Below are 17,031 nucleotides of genomic sequence, written 5' to 3'. Positions count from 1 at the left end.
CGAACCTGTGACCGTAGCGTTCGCGCGGTTCCAGATTGTAGCGCCTAGAACCGCTCGGTCACTCCGGCCGGCCCGGATTAAGGGCAAGTGACTTTCTCGGTGCAGCAGATACTTGCCAGCAGCTGTCGGAAACAAACTACTGGATAGAATAGTGGTTCCCACATGCGGGTAATACCTCCCGAGAGGTAAAACTAAAGTTTCTGAGAGGTAAAAAACAAACTGATTGATTATGTTCCAATCACGAAACTAAATTTATTTTTAAAAGATTGTTACCTTACCATTACTTCATAATACCGTAGTTCTGTTACGTAAATTACAAATAATTACATTTGTTTGAAAACAGTAGCATTGATGTGCGACATAGTGCGGTGGAGGTTACAGCTTGTGAAGCGTAAAGTATGAACACCACTTCCACTCATGTTCCGCTCAAAACACACTTGCTTCGTATTTTGTACCATGCATTTCTGGCAGTAAAATTGAAACATGTACGTCACATTCGCTTAAAACTCAGAAGAAAATATTTTCTCCGAGTTGTAGGTACTTCCCAAAAGGAACCAGAAATTGCTTCATTATTCACTTCGCAAGAAATAAACGAACTAACTGGCACCACAACGCAACACTAACTATGCTGTGACTACTGAAGTGATTACACAGTATTGCCGTTATTATTATTAGTGGCAGTGGTCAGGCGCAAAGCGATAGCAGACTGACGTCTTCCAGTTTTTCTGTCAGCTGAGAAGTAAGGAGTTCAGCAATCGACTGATTTACAAACAATAAGTATAGCGCACACATTTTATATAGGTTGATTTTAAATGGGACGGATGGGGGGTAGGGGGGAGCAGGGTGCAGGGTGTGAGTGAAGCATGTGTCACTAGGTAGAGGAGCGGTGCTGACGATGCATGTTTTGTAACAAGTGTCTACCTAAATGTGGATAGTCAGCTTTCTTTTGTGAGAAGAAGTTGTGTGTAGGTGGCACACACGATGCACTGAGAATTGCTCCGTCATTCTATAACAAAGAAATGTTGTCAGAAATAAGTGTCATCAACTGTCTGATTGACTGATTAGTTCATGGTTTAATGAAACACGTACAAAAACAATGTCATTTATGTTTCGTCAATTTAAAAAGAAAAGTCTGCTAAGAAAATCTTTTTCATTCTATAGATTAGTTGAACGCTAATTTTCATGCTAAGGGGAGGAGGCGACGGTGGTAAGTGGGACGGGATTACCAGCTACTATCTGATTGCACTCAGAAGTAATGATCGCAAGAAGATTGGGAACCACTGGGAAAGACGTAGAACCTTCCTGAGGGTTTCTGTTAAAGGGATGTAAGCTCCAAATACTACAGTTCATTTGATTCGGAGGCAATTGGATCTTCTGGAGCGAGACAACTTACAAAATATATCACTCCCGGCAAAGGATGAAACCGTGTGTCTGTAATTAACTGCCACATACCATTAACAATCAGTGACGACAAACATCCTCAGCAGTAAAAGACGATGTCGACTAACTTTGTTTATTAATATCGAAATAACGGAACAAGCCTGACTATGTGCTCATTTACACTGATAGTTCACAAGTCAACGTCTGTTTATTTCTGGAAAGTCACAATTTGTTCAAGTTGGTTCAGTACGAATCTGGTAATACGTTAAGTTCAGAATAAATTATTCCGCGTGTTGAATTACTCTGCGTGTTGGATTCCACATTAACAATGATTACTGGCACGAATCGCTGGACATCTGTTCCAGTAAATTCACTTCTTCGCAGCGTGAATACTCTCCAGTTCGCATCTTCTAATTAATCTTCGTATATCAAAACAACACATCACTCAATGTAACTCCTTGAAACACTTCCCACTTCAATTTTCACGTATACGTTTCCCCGCGACCCTATCCTAGACGTTAACTCTGCACATTTCCGTTTCGAACACCAAAACCGCTGCTGACTCTGTATTGCAAGTGTTGTCAACGCGACACGACCACGCCCCAGCCGCCAGAAAAGAAGCAAAACGATAAAAAAATACAAGACGGTAAAACTCACCAGCTTTGGCATGCTTAACAGTAAAAGTGTCAAAGACACTGTGCTCTTCCAGGGAGCAGGAAATTACCAACTAAAATGGCTGCGTTCTGCTCCTCAGAATACTTCGCTGAAAGGCGGGGGTATTAAAAGAGCTTTGTGTAGCGGGTGGACGCTAGCGAAATCGAGGAGTCACCTGCCAGCCCACACGAGGCAAGTCGTAGACACAGTAAGGTGTGTTGTAAAGCATAGATGTAGGTGTAGAAAAACTCTCATTCTTCACTGCGTATTGGGCTGTGACGTAAGCACTCGAGACCAGAATGAGAATAGTTGCCAGCCGAACAAATTAACTTCAGAAACGTACATAACTATAGTTCATTTACATTTTTACCTAAAACTATAATTGATTCACTGTCGCGCCGAGAATTTTTGCCCTTTATCTCGTTAAGGAATGTCACATACCGGCGAATGAATAGTTTGCAACTATGAACATCTCGAAGTGTAGCACGACGCGAAAGTATTACACGCGTATGCAGCCATCTTGAAGATGTTCTCTTGAGATGGTAGCCGCTTGGTGAGTCAAACAAGTGAGGCGCGTTGCACCCAGTGTTTACGTCACAGGCAGAGCGGCAGGTGGTGCTCAGGGGCAGGTGTGCCCTCAGCACAGTTCAGCTCGCGTGCGGTCTGCCTGCCAGCTGCCACCTGCTAAGGAAACTCGCCAGCGTAGGGGAGGCGGGCAGCTAAGCACGTGGCATTGCCTTTCCCATCAATAGCAACTCCTTATGCATCCTTATGGCCGGTATTACACTATCAAATTTCTTTGTCAAATATCTTTGTCCAATATCTTTGTCAAAGATATTTGATGCTGTAATAGGGAACTTTGTTAAATGTCGTCCATTATTTGATCAAATCTAGGGCCTCGCTGTAGATTTGATCAAAGAAGTCGCTTGTCTTCTGTTCACTGCAATGTGACATGTTACCACATGGAGCGTAGCATCACTACAACATTCTGTCGTCTGTAGTGTTTTTATAAACATTGCCGGTAAATACGATTGGTGTGTGCCGACAACTACAAAATTAATGGAGATGTATGAAGCTGATGAGGCGCTTTACAATGTGAGGCACGCCGAATACAAAAATAGACTAAGAAGATTGGAGACCTGACCTGACCTAACCTAACCCTCTCCTGTAGCAAGGAATCGGAGTGTTAAAGTGAGCCTGTCTTCTGCAGATATACCAGTTCTTGAAATGAGAATACACTTCACTGAGCACATACAGAAATGTATGCTCATCCATTCTTAAGTAATTGATGTACGACTTGACGTCCTTCACTATAAGCTCACGTAACAAGTTTTGTTGAATGGTTTTATCGTGTCGTCGTGAAACCCACGGCTTCACCCAGGTATGTTTCCTCCCCCCCCCCCCCCCCCCCGCCGCTTCTCTTCCGCACGTGCACACAGTGCAATTGTGGTACATGCAACTGCTGCGGTTAATAACAAATTGTTGTTGTCAGCCATCTTGAACTCTGGCGAAAAATATGATGACAGTGTAATGCCCCTTCTAGCGATACGTCAAAGATCTTTGTCAAATATATTTGACGGAATATTTGATCACATCTTTGATTGAATCTTTGACACAGAAATTTGATAGTGTAATATCGGCCTATGCCCAATCCTGCTCTTGTCAGCCAGCGCGGGACCAAAGCCAGTTTTAAAAATTACGCAGTCATTTGTTATGATTACATCGAAATTCCGATACGTTTGGCTCTTTTTTAGTTATATATTATCCACCCATACAACTTATTTCTTTACAACTTATTTCTTTGTTGTTTCTACTTTTCCAGTAGTCCGTCATCTCTCCAAGTTCATTATTCTTTTCTTTTGAACAATGGGAAATCCAGGATGGAACGTAACAATATTACGAAAAGGAAAGTTGCTACTTACCATACAGCCACAGTGGCTTCAGTTGACTGTGACTGCAGTCATGTGTGTGAGAGTTGCGCGCGTGTGTGTTTGTGTGTTTCTATTTCTGACTAAGGCCTTACTTGCCGAAAGCTTGATTTGTGACACACTTTTTGTTGTGTCTATCTGCGATTCAGTATCTCCGCTCTAAGGTGAGTAGCAACTTTCCTTTTCATAATATTGTTTCTTTTCTTTTGCCTATGCTGTGCCCTGTTTCTTATTTCTTCCGTTGTGAAAAGCCTTCTAAATTTTGTAATTTATTTTTAAAAAGGTTTCTTTCAGGTATTTCAAATTTGTGGTGTTCTTTCTTCCTAGTTCTTTTCTTATTTCTTTAATCCTAGCTATTATTGATTTCTTTTTCTAGAAATAAAAGAAAATTTGTTCCGTCAGACATGGGCAACCTTTGATGATCCGCAGGCTTCATTCACACACTTTCATACGCTCGAGGACTGCGTTGTCAAGTGGCGCGACAACAGTTCTCCTAGAGAGCATAAAGCCAAAACTACAGCACCCGTGACGTTAACGTCTATGAGGTAATGCACCGACATGAATAGCATTCCTTTACCCACACACCAAGCCAAGAAATTCGTTTATGTTCACGGCATCTTCAGACGTTTACTGTTACTTACGTGTTGAACACTGTTTCTTTGCTTACGTTTTACAATAGCTGTCTTGCGCATGCACGGTGTAAGCTCGAGTTTCGCATGTTATGTCATGAGCTGCAAACACGAGGCGAGCCGAGCGACGGCGGAAATAACCGAAAATGCGTCAGTCAATAGGAATAGATGTCCAAAGAAGATTAAACTCAGCTGTACCTTTTCTTCTGATATTTTAATAGATCTCTTCATTACGTCTCATTATACAAACACCTTGGTTTTGTATTGCAGCTATTATTTTTCTAATAATCCCCCGCTTATAAACATTTTGGTCTTACTATTGTTGTATAGTGTTTTAGTTTTGTATTTCTAGATATTCATTTCGTGTTGTGGACTTTTTGTCAAGCCAATATGCTTTTTTCATTTCATTAACTCTTAAGTCTGTTGCAAAATTTTCTAGTGCATCTGCTGTCTATTTTAGTGATTTTTTTACAATTGTTATGATTTATGATTTTTCAGAGAACAGTTCCACTTGGATCCCTACTGGCCACTAGAGGGCGTTGCAACTTTCACAGTGGGCGGTTGACGACAGTAGTTTTGAAAACAGTTGCATTAGGTTTTCGTTAATTTTTTGTATAAATCCCCATTACAGTGGAACCGGTGGGCAGTTAGAAAATTTGGCTGCTAAAGGAGTTACAAAAATGGGCGACACGTAGAAAAGATTGAATAGCCCAGATTACTAGGCAATAAATAATAAGGCTGCAGATTAACACCGTGCGCAAAAAACCAGTCACAAAAATCAGCGCGGACAGTTTATTCTTCCGGCATCAGTTGGTTGAAGTGCTCATCTGGAGACAATCTAGTATTGCAGTTACTGTGGTTATAATTAAAGCACAGATACTCACAGAGGTCCAGTGTATCGTATGGCAGCGAAACTTAGCAGATATTCTAATGTGTTAATGCAGAACCGATTAACGCTGAAAAAAAAAATAGTTACTGTGTTGACCACTAGTTACAAATCGGGCGCTGTGGATGCAAGAAAGACGTTGAGAAATGTCCCGTATGTAATGGATTAGGGATGGGACGTGGGTAGAAAAGCTCAAACAAGTGAGAAAGGCTTAATAGTGATTTCATTATTAACCGATGCTTACACAATTTGTTCAGTATGAGCACTGGGGACGCCGACGAGTCGCACAGCGCCAGATTTGCACCTGGTGGCCAAAATTAGAACTAATTTTTCCAGCGTAAATCGCTTCCGCGTTAACGCATTAATATCTCTACAGAGATTCGCTGTAGTAAGATAATTGCAGCCCACACTAGACCTCTGTGTGTACCTGCACTTTGAGTATAACCACCCGGTACATATAACAAATACTGAAGACGTTCGATGTACTCAATCGAATCTCGGAAAAAACAAATTTATGGCACAACTTGAATAAAAGATGGGATGGTTGCTGCGACATATCCCGAGGCGTCAAGGAATAGTCGATTTGGTAATGGGAGGAAGCTTGAGGGTAAAACTTATACAAGGAGACCAAGGGTTGAGTACAGCAAGAAGGTGCAAAAAGATGTCGCTTGTAGTAATTACGCAAAGGTTTGAAAATATTAGTGTAGCGAGGAGCTCTGCATTAAACTAAAGAGCAAAACATTAACAACAGCATATTTTAACACATTCAGCACTATGTCCGTACAACATATGGGCACGCATTCATCGGCCGTGTGGATGGTGTCAACTTTTCCATTCGCTGAAATGCGTTTTCCAGCACGCTACAGGACTGCCGGCTGTAGGATAGCCGTAGTAGTTCATATTTTGTCCAGAAAACGCAGCAGGAGTCTATTTACAAGTGTGCCTTTACTTAACATTTTGTAGGTACATGAGACACTAGCGGGAGGAACTGTCATAAAGAACAGGAAGGGCCTATCAACAAATTTCAAAATAATGAAGCTGAGGCAAAATGGCATTTTTTTAGGTAGGGTCGTACTATAGCACTCAAATGAAAAATAAACGTAATGTATATTGTGTCTCCACAAAACATCGGGTAACCACCAAGAGGTTTCTGTACGTTCTAAAGGAGGTTTTACCAGAACAATAAAGCCAACTGTAGTTGTAGAAAGAACAAGACCGAAGTGGACCACGTCGATCATCTTTACGGCTACTTATCATTTGCAAGCAAAACAACGAAGTCGTGGAAAAAAAGTTTGTTTCACGGTATCCTATAACAATAGAAAAATGACAGCACGGACTTGGTAGATGCAGTAGGACACTTATATCATTGGAACCAACACCAACTACCAGCCTAGACAGAAATTTTGGTCGCCATTTTCCGGAAAAGGTCCACCCACTGCCAACAAAGTAAACGCCACGAGCATACTCCGACAAACGAAAGAGGTAGACTGGAAAGCGAATAAGGAAAGAAAGCAGATGGTGGTATGAAGACTGCAGTGATGGACTTTTCGCACTGCAATGTTTTCAAGACTACCTTTGCAAGAAAAATGTGTATAAATTGCGTGTTATCCTGTTTTGCCATAAAATATGAAATAAATATACACTTGTGATATTTTTTTAGTTTCTACTTGAAATATTTTTGGGCAAATTTAAAACATTTTTCCGGGGGGGGGGGGGGGGTGGGAGGGGGGGGAGGGGGAGGTAGTTCTTTCTCATTTTTGCAAACGCTAGTACACCAGTAGCCTACGGTTTTTCCGCAGTGGTAACACCGGTTCCCGTCAGATCACCGAAGTTAAGCGCTGTCGGGTTGGGCTAGCAATTAGATGGCTGACCATCCGGTCTGCCGAGAGCTGTTGGCAGGCGGGGTCCACTCAACCCTTGTGAAGCAAACTGAGGAGCTACTTGATTGAGAAGTAGCGGCTCCGGTCTCGGAATCTGACATACGGCCGGGAGAGAGGTGGGCTGACCACATGCCCCTCCATATTCGCATCCAGTGACGCCTGTGGGCTGAGGATGACACGGCGGCCGGTCGGTACCTTTGGGCCTTCACGACCTGTGCGGGAGGAGTGTATATAAGCAAGCACATTTCCTAATATACAAAGTACGGGGTTTAAAATGATGATAGATGTGTGCCTCTAAGATGCTTGACTATTGTGTGATTGTTCTTCAAATTGCTAGAAAATCGCCAGCTCACCTACGCAATCGACGAGAAAGGGTAGCAGCGCAGAATGTGTTAAATTACTGAAATTTTTCATTGAAGTTATTTTCATATGTTAGGTGGAAGTCAAGCAATATACAGGGCGTTCCGTAAGAGCGTGCAAAAATTTAATAGGGCATCGAGAATGCTCCACTGAATAATTTGAGGTAGAGAACCTGGAGTCGGAGAAGCCAGCTTAAGGCGAAAATTTGGACCGCCCCTTCCAATCCAGCGGCCACGAAATACAGCATTGAGATGGTTGCGGACATCCATACTGAAGTGAGGTGGTGCACCGTCATGTTGTACCCATAGCCGCTCACGAACAGTCGAGAGTACATTACGTTCTCCAACTCAGGTAGAACAGAACTACCTTATGGGCAAATAAAGTAAACAAAACCTGCAATATGACTTCCTAGTAATCAGGCTGGTCCTCCTTGTTCCCTTGCAGAAAATAAAGAATGTACATATAAGGAAAACGCACAGTAGGCCTACGTGTAAACTTGTACGCATATTAGTTGTAAACAAGCTGAAAAACACTAACGCTAGACAAACCGGTAGACAAGTTTACTTCCATATCTCCTTAAGGGGAGGTTTACTACCTTTGGCCGAAAAAAAGCATGTTCTTTGAGGATTTTTTTCTCGGGACGTGTTATAGATATCAATGTCAAATTCGGTCAAAATGTTTCTTGATATTTCCTCTACAAACTGGAATTTTTTCTACCAGAAATGTCGAAGAGCAAAGGCGGAAGTGCCGTAGGAACGAAACAAAATTTCAATGTAGACCTCCACGCGCGGTATGTCACAGGTCAGCCGGCTCGTCCGACATCAAAACTGAGTTGACGTTAGCGAAGTATATAAGATTCTTTAGGAGTTGTACCTCGCTTAAGTTATTTGGACCGTAGGAAACAAATAGGGTTTTTTCATCGATTTTTCGACTTTTTCAGCCAAGTAAAAACATTTATAATTTATGGATCGGAATAAAAGTGGTACAACTCCTAGACAATTTAGTTAGCTTCGTCGGAAACAAAGAATCATGCCAATAGGTTCAATAGACTTGAAGTTACCACACCGCGAGATAGAAAAATGACATTTCGAGGATAACGCGTTTGAAGTTTTGACTACATATAAATGCAATATTATGCAACTTACGTTCAATCTGCTATTCCGGGGACGGCCGGAGTGGCCGAACGGTTCTAGGCGCTACAGTCTGGAACCGCGCGACCGCTACGGTCGCAGGTTCGAATCATGCCTCGGGCATGGATGTGTGTGATGTCCTTAAGTTAGTTAGGTTTAAGTGGTTCTAAGTTCTAGGGGACTGATGACCTCAGATGTTAAGTCCCATAGTGCTCAGAGCCATTTGAACCATTTGCTATTCCGGGTCCATAAACTAGTCCTTCTTGTTCCTCATAGAGGGCGTTCTGCTTTATCTGGACCATCCTGTGCTGCTCCACAGCCACTCGTACGGCCGGTGGCAAGCGGTTTTCGGCCGCTTGAATCCGATGGTTGTCCAAATGCTTGGCGAACTGCGTCGAAACGAGTCTCTGGGTGACGTCTATCGTTGTCATGGTCTTCAGAATTGCTGAATACCCTTCGTTGAAGCTGCTCACTGCCAGGAAAAGTAGCAATCTCCACAGTCTTCGCACCGGAATGCAAGAGCTTGGAGACTAACTTCCAAACACACTCGTTCAAACTTTCATTTGAATTTCGTGTGTTTCTTCCCAAGCATCGGTACAATAACTCGCCCTCCGAAAGGAAAAAAAATTGGTGCGTGAAAAAGGCCGATTTCAGGCAGGTTCTTTTTTTTTGTCCAACTGCGAATAACAAACGTTTCCGTTCCGTATTTGGAAAAACCGTTTCAGGGGTGGATTCTAAACACTTTTATGGATCCAAAAATGCAATTAAAAAAATCGATATTTTGAACCAAAAGTAGTAAATCTCCCCTTAAGCTGGCTTTTCCGATCCCAGGTTCCCTACCTCAAATTCTTCAGTGAAGCATTCTCTGCGTCCTGTTACATTTTTGCACGCTCTTACAGAAACGCTCTTCGGGATCCTGTAGTTCATCAGTGCTTCCGGACCCGAGCAACTTTAAGCCCGCTCGGTTCGCGACCACGTTGAGGAAAGGGGCGTTTTCGGACGTCAGCGTGGGAGATGAAATTGAAGGTCGGTCCTGGGTCAGGCACGTGCAGTGCGCCGCGCAGGTCTGGGGCGGCCGAGGCGTGGCCAGTGGGAAGCGCTGTGGACTGCACAGCCCTCCGCAGATATTGCCTGCTCCCCCCCCCCCCCCACCCACCCCCCTCACCCCTTGGCGACACTGTTCCTTCTCTCGCTGCCATTCACATTCAGGGCTCTATAGTCGCTTCTGCCAGCTCCGACCGGCTTCTTCGCTCCCGCCAGTTCAACACATAAGCGTGACCGTTGTACTGGGTGCAAATGATAACTGTTTACAACGTACCACACTGATGTAGAGGAAGTCGAACCGATCAATTTGATACCATATTGAAAAATGCCCCTATCGAAACACAAAAGGCGAATATGTCCTGGGCAGAGTTAGAGATGTAAGCTTTTCGACTTATCTGGCAGCTTCAAAGACATTTCAATCAGAACAGCGTGACATATTCGCTCATTTTTACTTGTTAGTATAAGTACCCATGTCATGTAATATAACGCATCATGTCAAGTAAAGTAATATGGTATATGATATGTCGCATAACATTACACATGTCATCCAACATGGAATTTGTCGTGTCGTGCAATATGACACAACATGTCACTAAAGTTTAGGACACATGCATCCCCGCTCTGGGATACTTCCTATTAAAGATGCGCTCCACCTCTTGGTACTTCCTACTGCAGACTTCCATTCTCTAAAAGCAGATAAATTTGAGTCTATTTGTTCTTACACCCTCACCATACATGTAACAGAGTGTGGGTCTAAGAAAGCTCACTACGCTGACAAAGTAGGGTTAACTCATAAAAAAGCAGGAGTATGTCAAGGTGTTTAGGTTTAAATGTCTTTGAAGCTACCAGGTAAGTCGAAAAGCTAGTTCCATTCTTTTACATCATTAACTCTGTCCACGACATATTCGCCTTTTCTTGTGCTGCAATGGGAGTATTTTTCATCAATCTGGTTCACAACTTTTACACTATCATAATTGACATAAGACCGCCATTGCTTTACCACCGAAGTAGATTTATCTTGACTGGGGCGATGATTCGTCCGGTATAAGTTTCTTTATTGTCTTTCGAACCATGTTCCTAATATCGTGGCAACGGATACAGCTTTCACTAAACAACAAGACAACCACTATTTGCATGTATTTGTTTACCTTCTTACAAAACTTGAACTGATTCACGCAAGTCTGAAACACAGAAGTGGCGCGTTTCAAAAACCTCAAAAAAAAACGTGTTTTTTACGTAAAATCCACACGAAGCAAGATTTTTTCAAACGTTTAAGACATACCTTAGACCAAGACCCGATACCCCAGTGGTCCAAATTTAAACCATCAGTCTGGCCCCACAGTCACGTCGACTGTTTTTGCACGTATAATCCGAACGGCCCACGTAGATATAGTGCCATTAGCTGAGCAATAATTTAAGACCAATTAAAGTCTTTTTCAAAAGGAATTAATCAATTCTCACAATTTACCTCGGCGCCAGATTCGGTTCGTCGTTGAAACCTTGCTTAGTGTACTGTAACATAGCTGCTGTAAGACGGATGTTCGAATGGCTATAGAAATGACCGCTGGTCCGGTCTAAACCAAAAACTTTTTACCCATGTTCCTAGCTGAAATAGAAACCAGGCACCAAGAACACACCCCCTCCCTCGACCCCCTCCCCCCCCCCCCCCTACCACCAAACCGCGATTCTGCGCGCAGCCTTTTCAAACACATCTGTTACAGGATTTCCACGTTGTAACGATAGGACTATGAAGTCGGCAAACTATCCTAAACTGGCCTACAGAAACGATGTAGGCTACAGCGTTTGCGTTTCCAATATTCTCTCGTTCTCTTTACGCAGCCTCTTAGTGCCAGAGAAAAAAACAGTAGGACACTTATTGTACCAAGGCAAATTCAGTTTAATTTTGAACTGGGATACCCTTTCTACACACACATCAGTTTTCGAATTATTCAAGAAAACTACAAAAGTGGCCTTCAAACGCGCCTCCACAACCATACTCGCCCAGCAACACTCAGATTTTCAGTATGTTGTTCACGGCACTCCCTCCCACCATTCTACAAAAATTTGCGACTACACGAATTATCTCCCACATTCGACCTTATTTGGTCTTCAGTGAGTGGGGACTATTACGCCATCGGCTTAGTAGTGCAGTTACAGCACATAAAATTGATATTTGTGTAAATTTTAGATCACGAATTTGTGAATATTTAACAGCATTACCTTAACAACTAAATCGTTGTGTTTGTCTGGTCCTCTTGCTGCGAAACTACTACGCGTGTAAGGGTCAAGTTTAGCTCGAATTGTAAACATAATTAGCTCTTTCATATCATTTACAATTGTCTTTTTTTCTTTCAATATCGCCTCGTGATGACTGGGTGTTGTGTGATGTCCTTAGGTTAGTTAGTGTAAGTAGTTCTAATTCTAGGGGACTGATGACCATAGATGTTAAGTCCCATAGTGCTCAGAGCCATTTGAACCATTTTCTTTCAATATCCTCACAGGAAAGTTTAAATTAATCATGTTAACGTAATAGCCGATTAAATAAGTTGCATTATATCCCGGTCAATGAAGACCAAAAAGGTCGAATACGGGAAATAATTCGTGTACTTGCAAATTTTTGTACATTGCCATGCTTTTTTCTTGAATAACTCGAAAACCGCAGCCTCCAGCGAACTAAAAAAATAAACTACATAAAATTTTCCACAAAAAATATCCTATTCATTTTTTCTCTGGGACTAATAGTTCTAGCGTCAAGAGCAAGTTTGTATTGAAAATCTCGCGCGACGCACTGTAGTTTAGGTAGTTGTTGGCCAATTTGAGGTTGATTCCCGATCTGGTAGACCAGAAGCGTCCTACAGCACATTATTTGCCTCGACTTCCTCCACACTACTACAGTACGTAGTAGCAGCGATCTTTTACACCCTGTATATGCTATTTTATTTAAGGCAGAAAACCAAAAAAACTGAGTTTTCGTTCTACTGATTTATGCTTATTTCAAACTGGCTTTCAGGTTACTGGGTCATGGTCAAGAACAAAGTGACTAGCGTCCACAAGAGACACTTGTGTGTAGAAACCAAACACTAGAAGCAAAGATACTATCAACACATGCACAATCTGTGATCATGGCATATGGTGTGAGATGTCAAATCTTGTGTTCGTAACTCGTGTTATGCATGAAACATGTTATATTACACTGTTAAATTACAATTTAGAAGATGGATAGGGTCGAACATAGTAAATAACGAAAACACACAAAATTCAAATATAAATGTTGAATGAGTTACTACAGGTTGAAAGGGAAAAACAGGGTATAATGACAATTCTACTGTGCTATAAGTTTGTTGAGATGAATGTGATAACTGAGATTGAGGGGGCTGGTTGAATGCATCAAGTCAAGATTATGGTGGGGATGTGTTCAACTGCAAACTGATCATTTAGAAGCCACATGGAGGTTTTGTTAGGTATATTTAGCACATCTATGTTGACTTTGTATGTGTGACCTCTATTCAGCACACGTTCAGCAAAAGTGTAGAGCGACTTGTGTAGTCTCCAGCTTACACGCACAGTCTATCTAGCTACTATAGCCTGTATGACAAACGATTTGTTACAGTCAATGCAAGTGACTTTACAAAGAGCCTGTTATTTAATAAATATTTTTTTTAATCTTTGTTGGTGAGTAAGATATGAGCTGTAGTTACTCTTAAACATACAATGAAGTTTATAATTGCAAGATATGATAATTTTGGTTAATTTGTTGCATGAATTTGCTAAATATGGAATATTACTTCAACTGATTTTAGTTATGGCTGTTGATGTATGAGTCACCAAAAATCATATCTTATACAACAGCAAGGATTAAAAGATCTCTCACGTCATATATAGCCTGTATGACAAACGATTTGTTGCAGTCAATGCAAGTGACTTTACAAACAGCCTGTTATTTAATAATTTTTTTTTATCTTTGTTGGTGAGTCAGATATGAGCTGTAGTTACTCTTACATACAATGAAGTTTATAATTGCAAGATATGAGAATTTTGGCTAATTTGTTGCATGAATTTGCTACCATAGTTAGGCACTGCTTCTCACAAAAGAGCTTCAAGACAACAAATATCGAAAAGTTTTTGTCTAAAAACATTATCCAGTATATCAACAAAGAGAAAGATAACCCCTGACAGTCAGTTATACAGGATCACTTGCAATCAATGTCAGGCTTGGTACGTGGAAGAAACTGGGAGGAAACTGCAAGATTCGATTTCAAGAACACCCTGACCTTCTTCAGATTGAACAAAACTGATAACTCTGCTGTAGCACTCTGCTCTGAGCACTATGGGACTTAACATCTGAGGTCATCAGTCCCCTAGACTTAGAACTACTTAAACCTAACCAACCTAAGGACATCACACACATCCATGCCCGAGGCAGTATTCGAACCTGCGACCGTAGCAACAGCACCGTTCCGGACTGAAGGGCCTAGAACCGCTCGACCACAGCGGCCGGCTCATAAGAGACTCTTTCCAGAGGATGACGAGACGCGGCCAGCTGGCCGCCGCGGCACGAGTTGCAGCCCAGACTTGGCCAGACCGGAAGGCGGGGTCGGTCTCGGGCGCTGAGGCCAGAGCGCCATCCGGCCTCGGAGCCGCGCCGCTCACCGGACGACGTCCTTAGCGTAATGCCACATGACTCACGGAGCGCAGCGGAAGCAGCCGCCGCTTCGCGTGCAGCTCCGTACACAAAGCGCTCGCCACCGGGACCGCGCATGTCGTGCGCGAGTGCCGCGCGGACTAGGACAAGACGAACGCGCGAAACATAACCACGCGGCCGCCCGAACTTTTCCTCCCTCTCTTCGCGCTCTTAACCCCTTGCCGTAGCCGTATTTCGACTCCTGGGAACAAATGCGGACCAAACGTAAACGTCACTAGTGGTGCTCGTGCGAGCGGAAGTAGCGCCAAATATCTTTTAATACATGGAATGTACTGGCAGCTGCGAATATGGACAAACTTCAGCTGTACAATGGAATCTTTGAAAATCTGTGCCAGACGGGGACTGTAGCCCGTATTTCCAGTTTGCCGCGAGTGGCTGCCGAACAACTTTGGCTATCCGGGCACGCTTCACGGACAGACCCAGACTTACGAAATGGTTAAGGCGGGAAATCAAAAAAAAAAAAAAAAAAAAAAAAAGGTTCAAATGGCTCTGAGCACTATGGGACTTAACTGCAGTGGTCATCAGTCCCCTAGAACTTAGAACTACTTAAACCTAACTAACCTAAGGACATCACACACATCCATGCCCGAGGCAGGATTCGAACCTGCGACCGTAGCGGTCGCGCGGATCCAGACTGTAGCGCCTAGAACCGCTCGGCCACTCCAGCCAGCTCGGGAAATCCAGATTCGAGTTCCAGGCCAGCACAAATTTTCAAAGTCGTTCCATTACACAGCTGAAGGCTGTCCATATTCTCAACTGTGAATACATTTCAGGTATTTCATAACAGCTGTTGTCGCCACAATGCCTGTTCCTTCGGACATGCATGTACTGAATATCGTATTTGCTCATACGTCGGATATGATTCTATTCAATACACACACTATTAAAAAAACAATACACGGTCGGAGAAGGGAAGCACATGTTGATCACAGAACAAATACAGCATAGGTAACGTAAAAACGTCCAGTTGCCAGACTACGAAAAGCGTGAAAAAGCGTCACTAGGTGAAACACCTCCTCGATACCAAGCGGAATGTTAGGCCCAATTACCAACATATATCGACCCGACGCCTAAAGAAACCAACAAGAATGTGCCAAGCTTGCACGAAATATGAAGTTCGAATACAAACAACGTGGTAAGGCAGAGAGCGTAGAATGGCGTTAAATCTACCACAGTGCTACCGAAAGTATCATGCCACGCAGGCCTAATAGTTTTTATAGATGTACGCATCTTCCTATTAGAAATTCGTTCAAGGGAACCATTTTTTCTTGTAATTAGATATTTTGTTGACAATATCTAAGACTCGGTGTGGTGTTGTAATCGTGAACTATGGTGCGAAAGTTCGAAGCGTTTTTCGATAAGTTTAAGAAACACAACAAAGATTTTGGTCATCAATAGTACATTCTCCTTTACCGTTTACAATAGTCTGCCGACGCTGGCGTAACTTTTCGATTCCGCGACACAATCACGTGGTTTTCAGGCGAATAATTCATCGAGCCATATTTGGAACGCATTTTCATCCGGTCAGGAAGTTTCTTGAAAGCTGTTTGATAGAGAGCGGTAAAGGTGAAAATCTGAAGGCGTAAGATCAGGTATAGGGGGTGGGTGCGGAATGATTTCTCAAACCAACTCTTTGTTTTTTCCAGAATGAGATTTTCACTCTGCAGCGGAGTGTGCGCTGATATGAAACTTCCTGGCAGATTAAAACTGTGTGCCCGACCGAGACTCGAACTCGGGACCTTTGCCTTTCGCGGGCAAGTGCTCTACCATCTGAGCTACCGAAGCACGACTCACGCCCGGTACTCACAGCTTTACTTCTGCCAGTATCTCACCTCCTACCTTCCAAACTTTACAGAAGTTCTCCTTCTGTAAAGTTTGGAAGGTAGGAGGCGAGATACTGGCAGAAGTAAAGCTGTGAGTACCGGGCGTGAGTCGTGCTTCGGTAGCTCAGATGGTAGAGCACTTGCCCGCGAAAGGCAAAGGTCCCGAGTTCGAGTCTCGGTCGGGCACACAGTTTTAATCTGCCAGGAAGTTTCTTTGTTTTTTGTCAGTTTAGCAGACTGTGGACAGGCGTTATCGTGCTGTAGCTTAACTTCTTGCAGTCTTCCTGGTTCTTGTTCTTGGACTGCGTCTGCAAGATGTCTGAATTGCTGACAATAAATGACAACAGTGATGGTTACACCTCGGAGAAGCAATTCTTATACACCACACCGTCGCTACTCCACCAGATGCATAACATTTTCGTGGCCGAGCGGTTCTAGGCACTACAGGTTTGAACCGCGCGACCGCTACGGTCGCAGGTTAGAATCCTGCCTCGGGCATGGATGTGTGTGATGTCCTTAGGTTAGTTAGGTTTAAGTAGTTCTAAGTTCTAGGGGACTGATGACCTCAGAAGTTAAGTCCCATAGTGCTCAGAGCCATAACATTTTCTTTTGTGG

General features: G+C 43.0%; 1 protein-coding gene and 1 pseudogene across 1 annotated transcript in view; one reads left to right on the top strand and one right to left on the bottom strand.

Moving 5' to 3' along the window:
• LOC124606173 (tRNA dimethylallyltransferase-like) overlaps positions 1–17,031 on the bottom strand; it is a 903,559-nt gene that overhangs the window by 59,640 nt on the left and 826,888 nt on the right. The gene's annotated exons all lie outside the window — the stretch shown is intronic.
• On the top strand, positions 7,258–7,375 carry LOC124607598 (annotated as a pseudogene).

Source organism: Schistocerca americana, chromosome 3 (assembly GCF_021461395.2).
Source record: "Schistocerca americana isolate TAMUIC-IGC-003095 chromosome 3, iqSchAmer2.1, whole genome shotgun sequence".
Classification (NCBI taxonomy): domain Eukaryota; kingdom Metazoa; phylum Arthropoda; class Insecta; order Orthoptera; family Acrididae; genus Schistocerca; species Schistocerca americana.
This window is presented reverse-complemented; position numbering and strand designations above follow the sequence as displayed.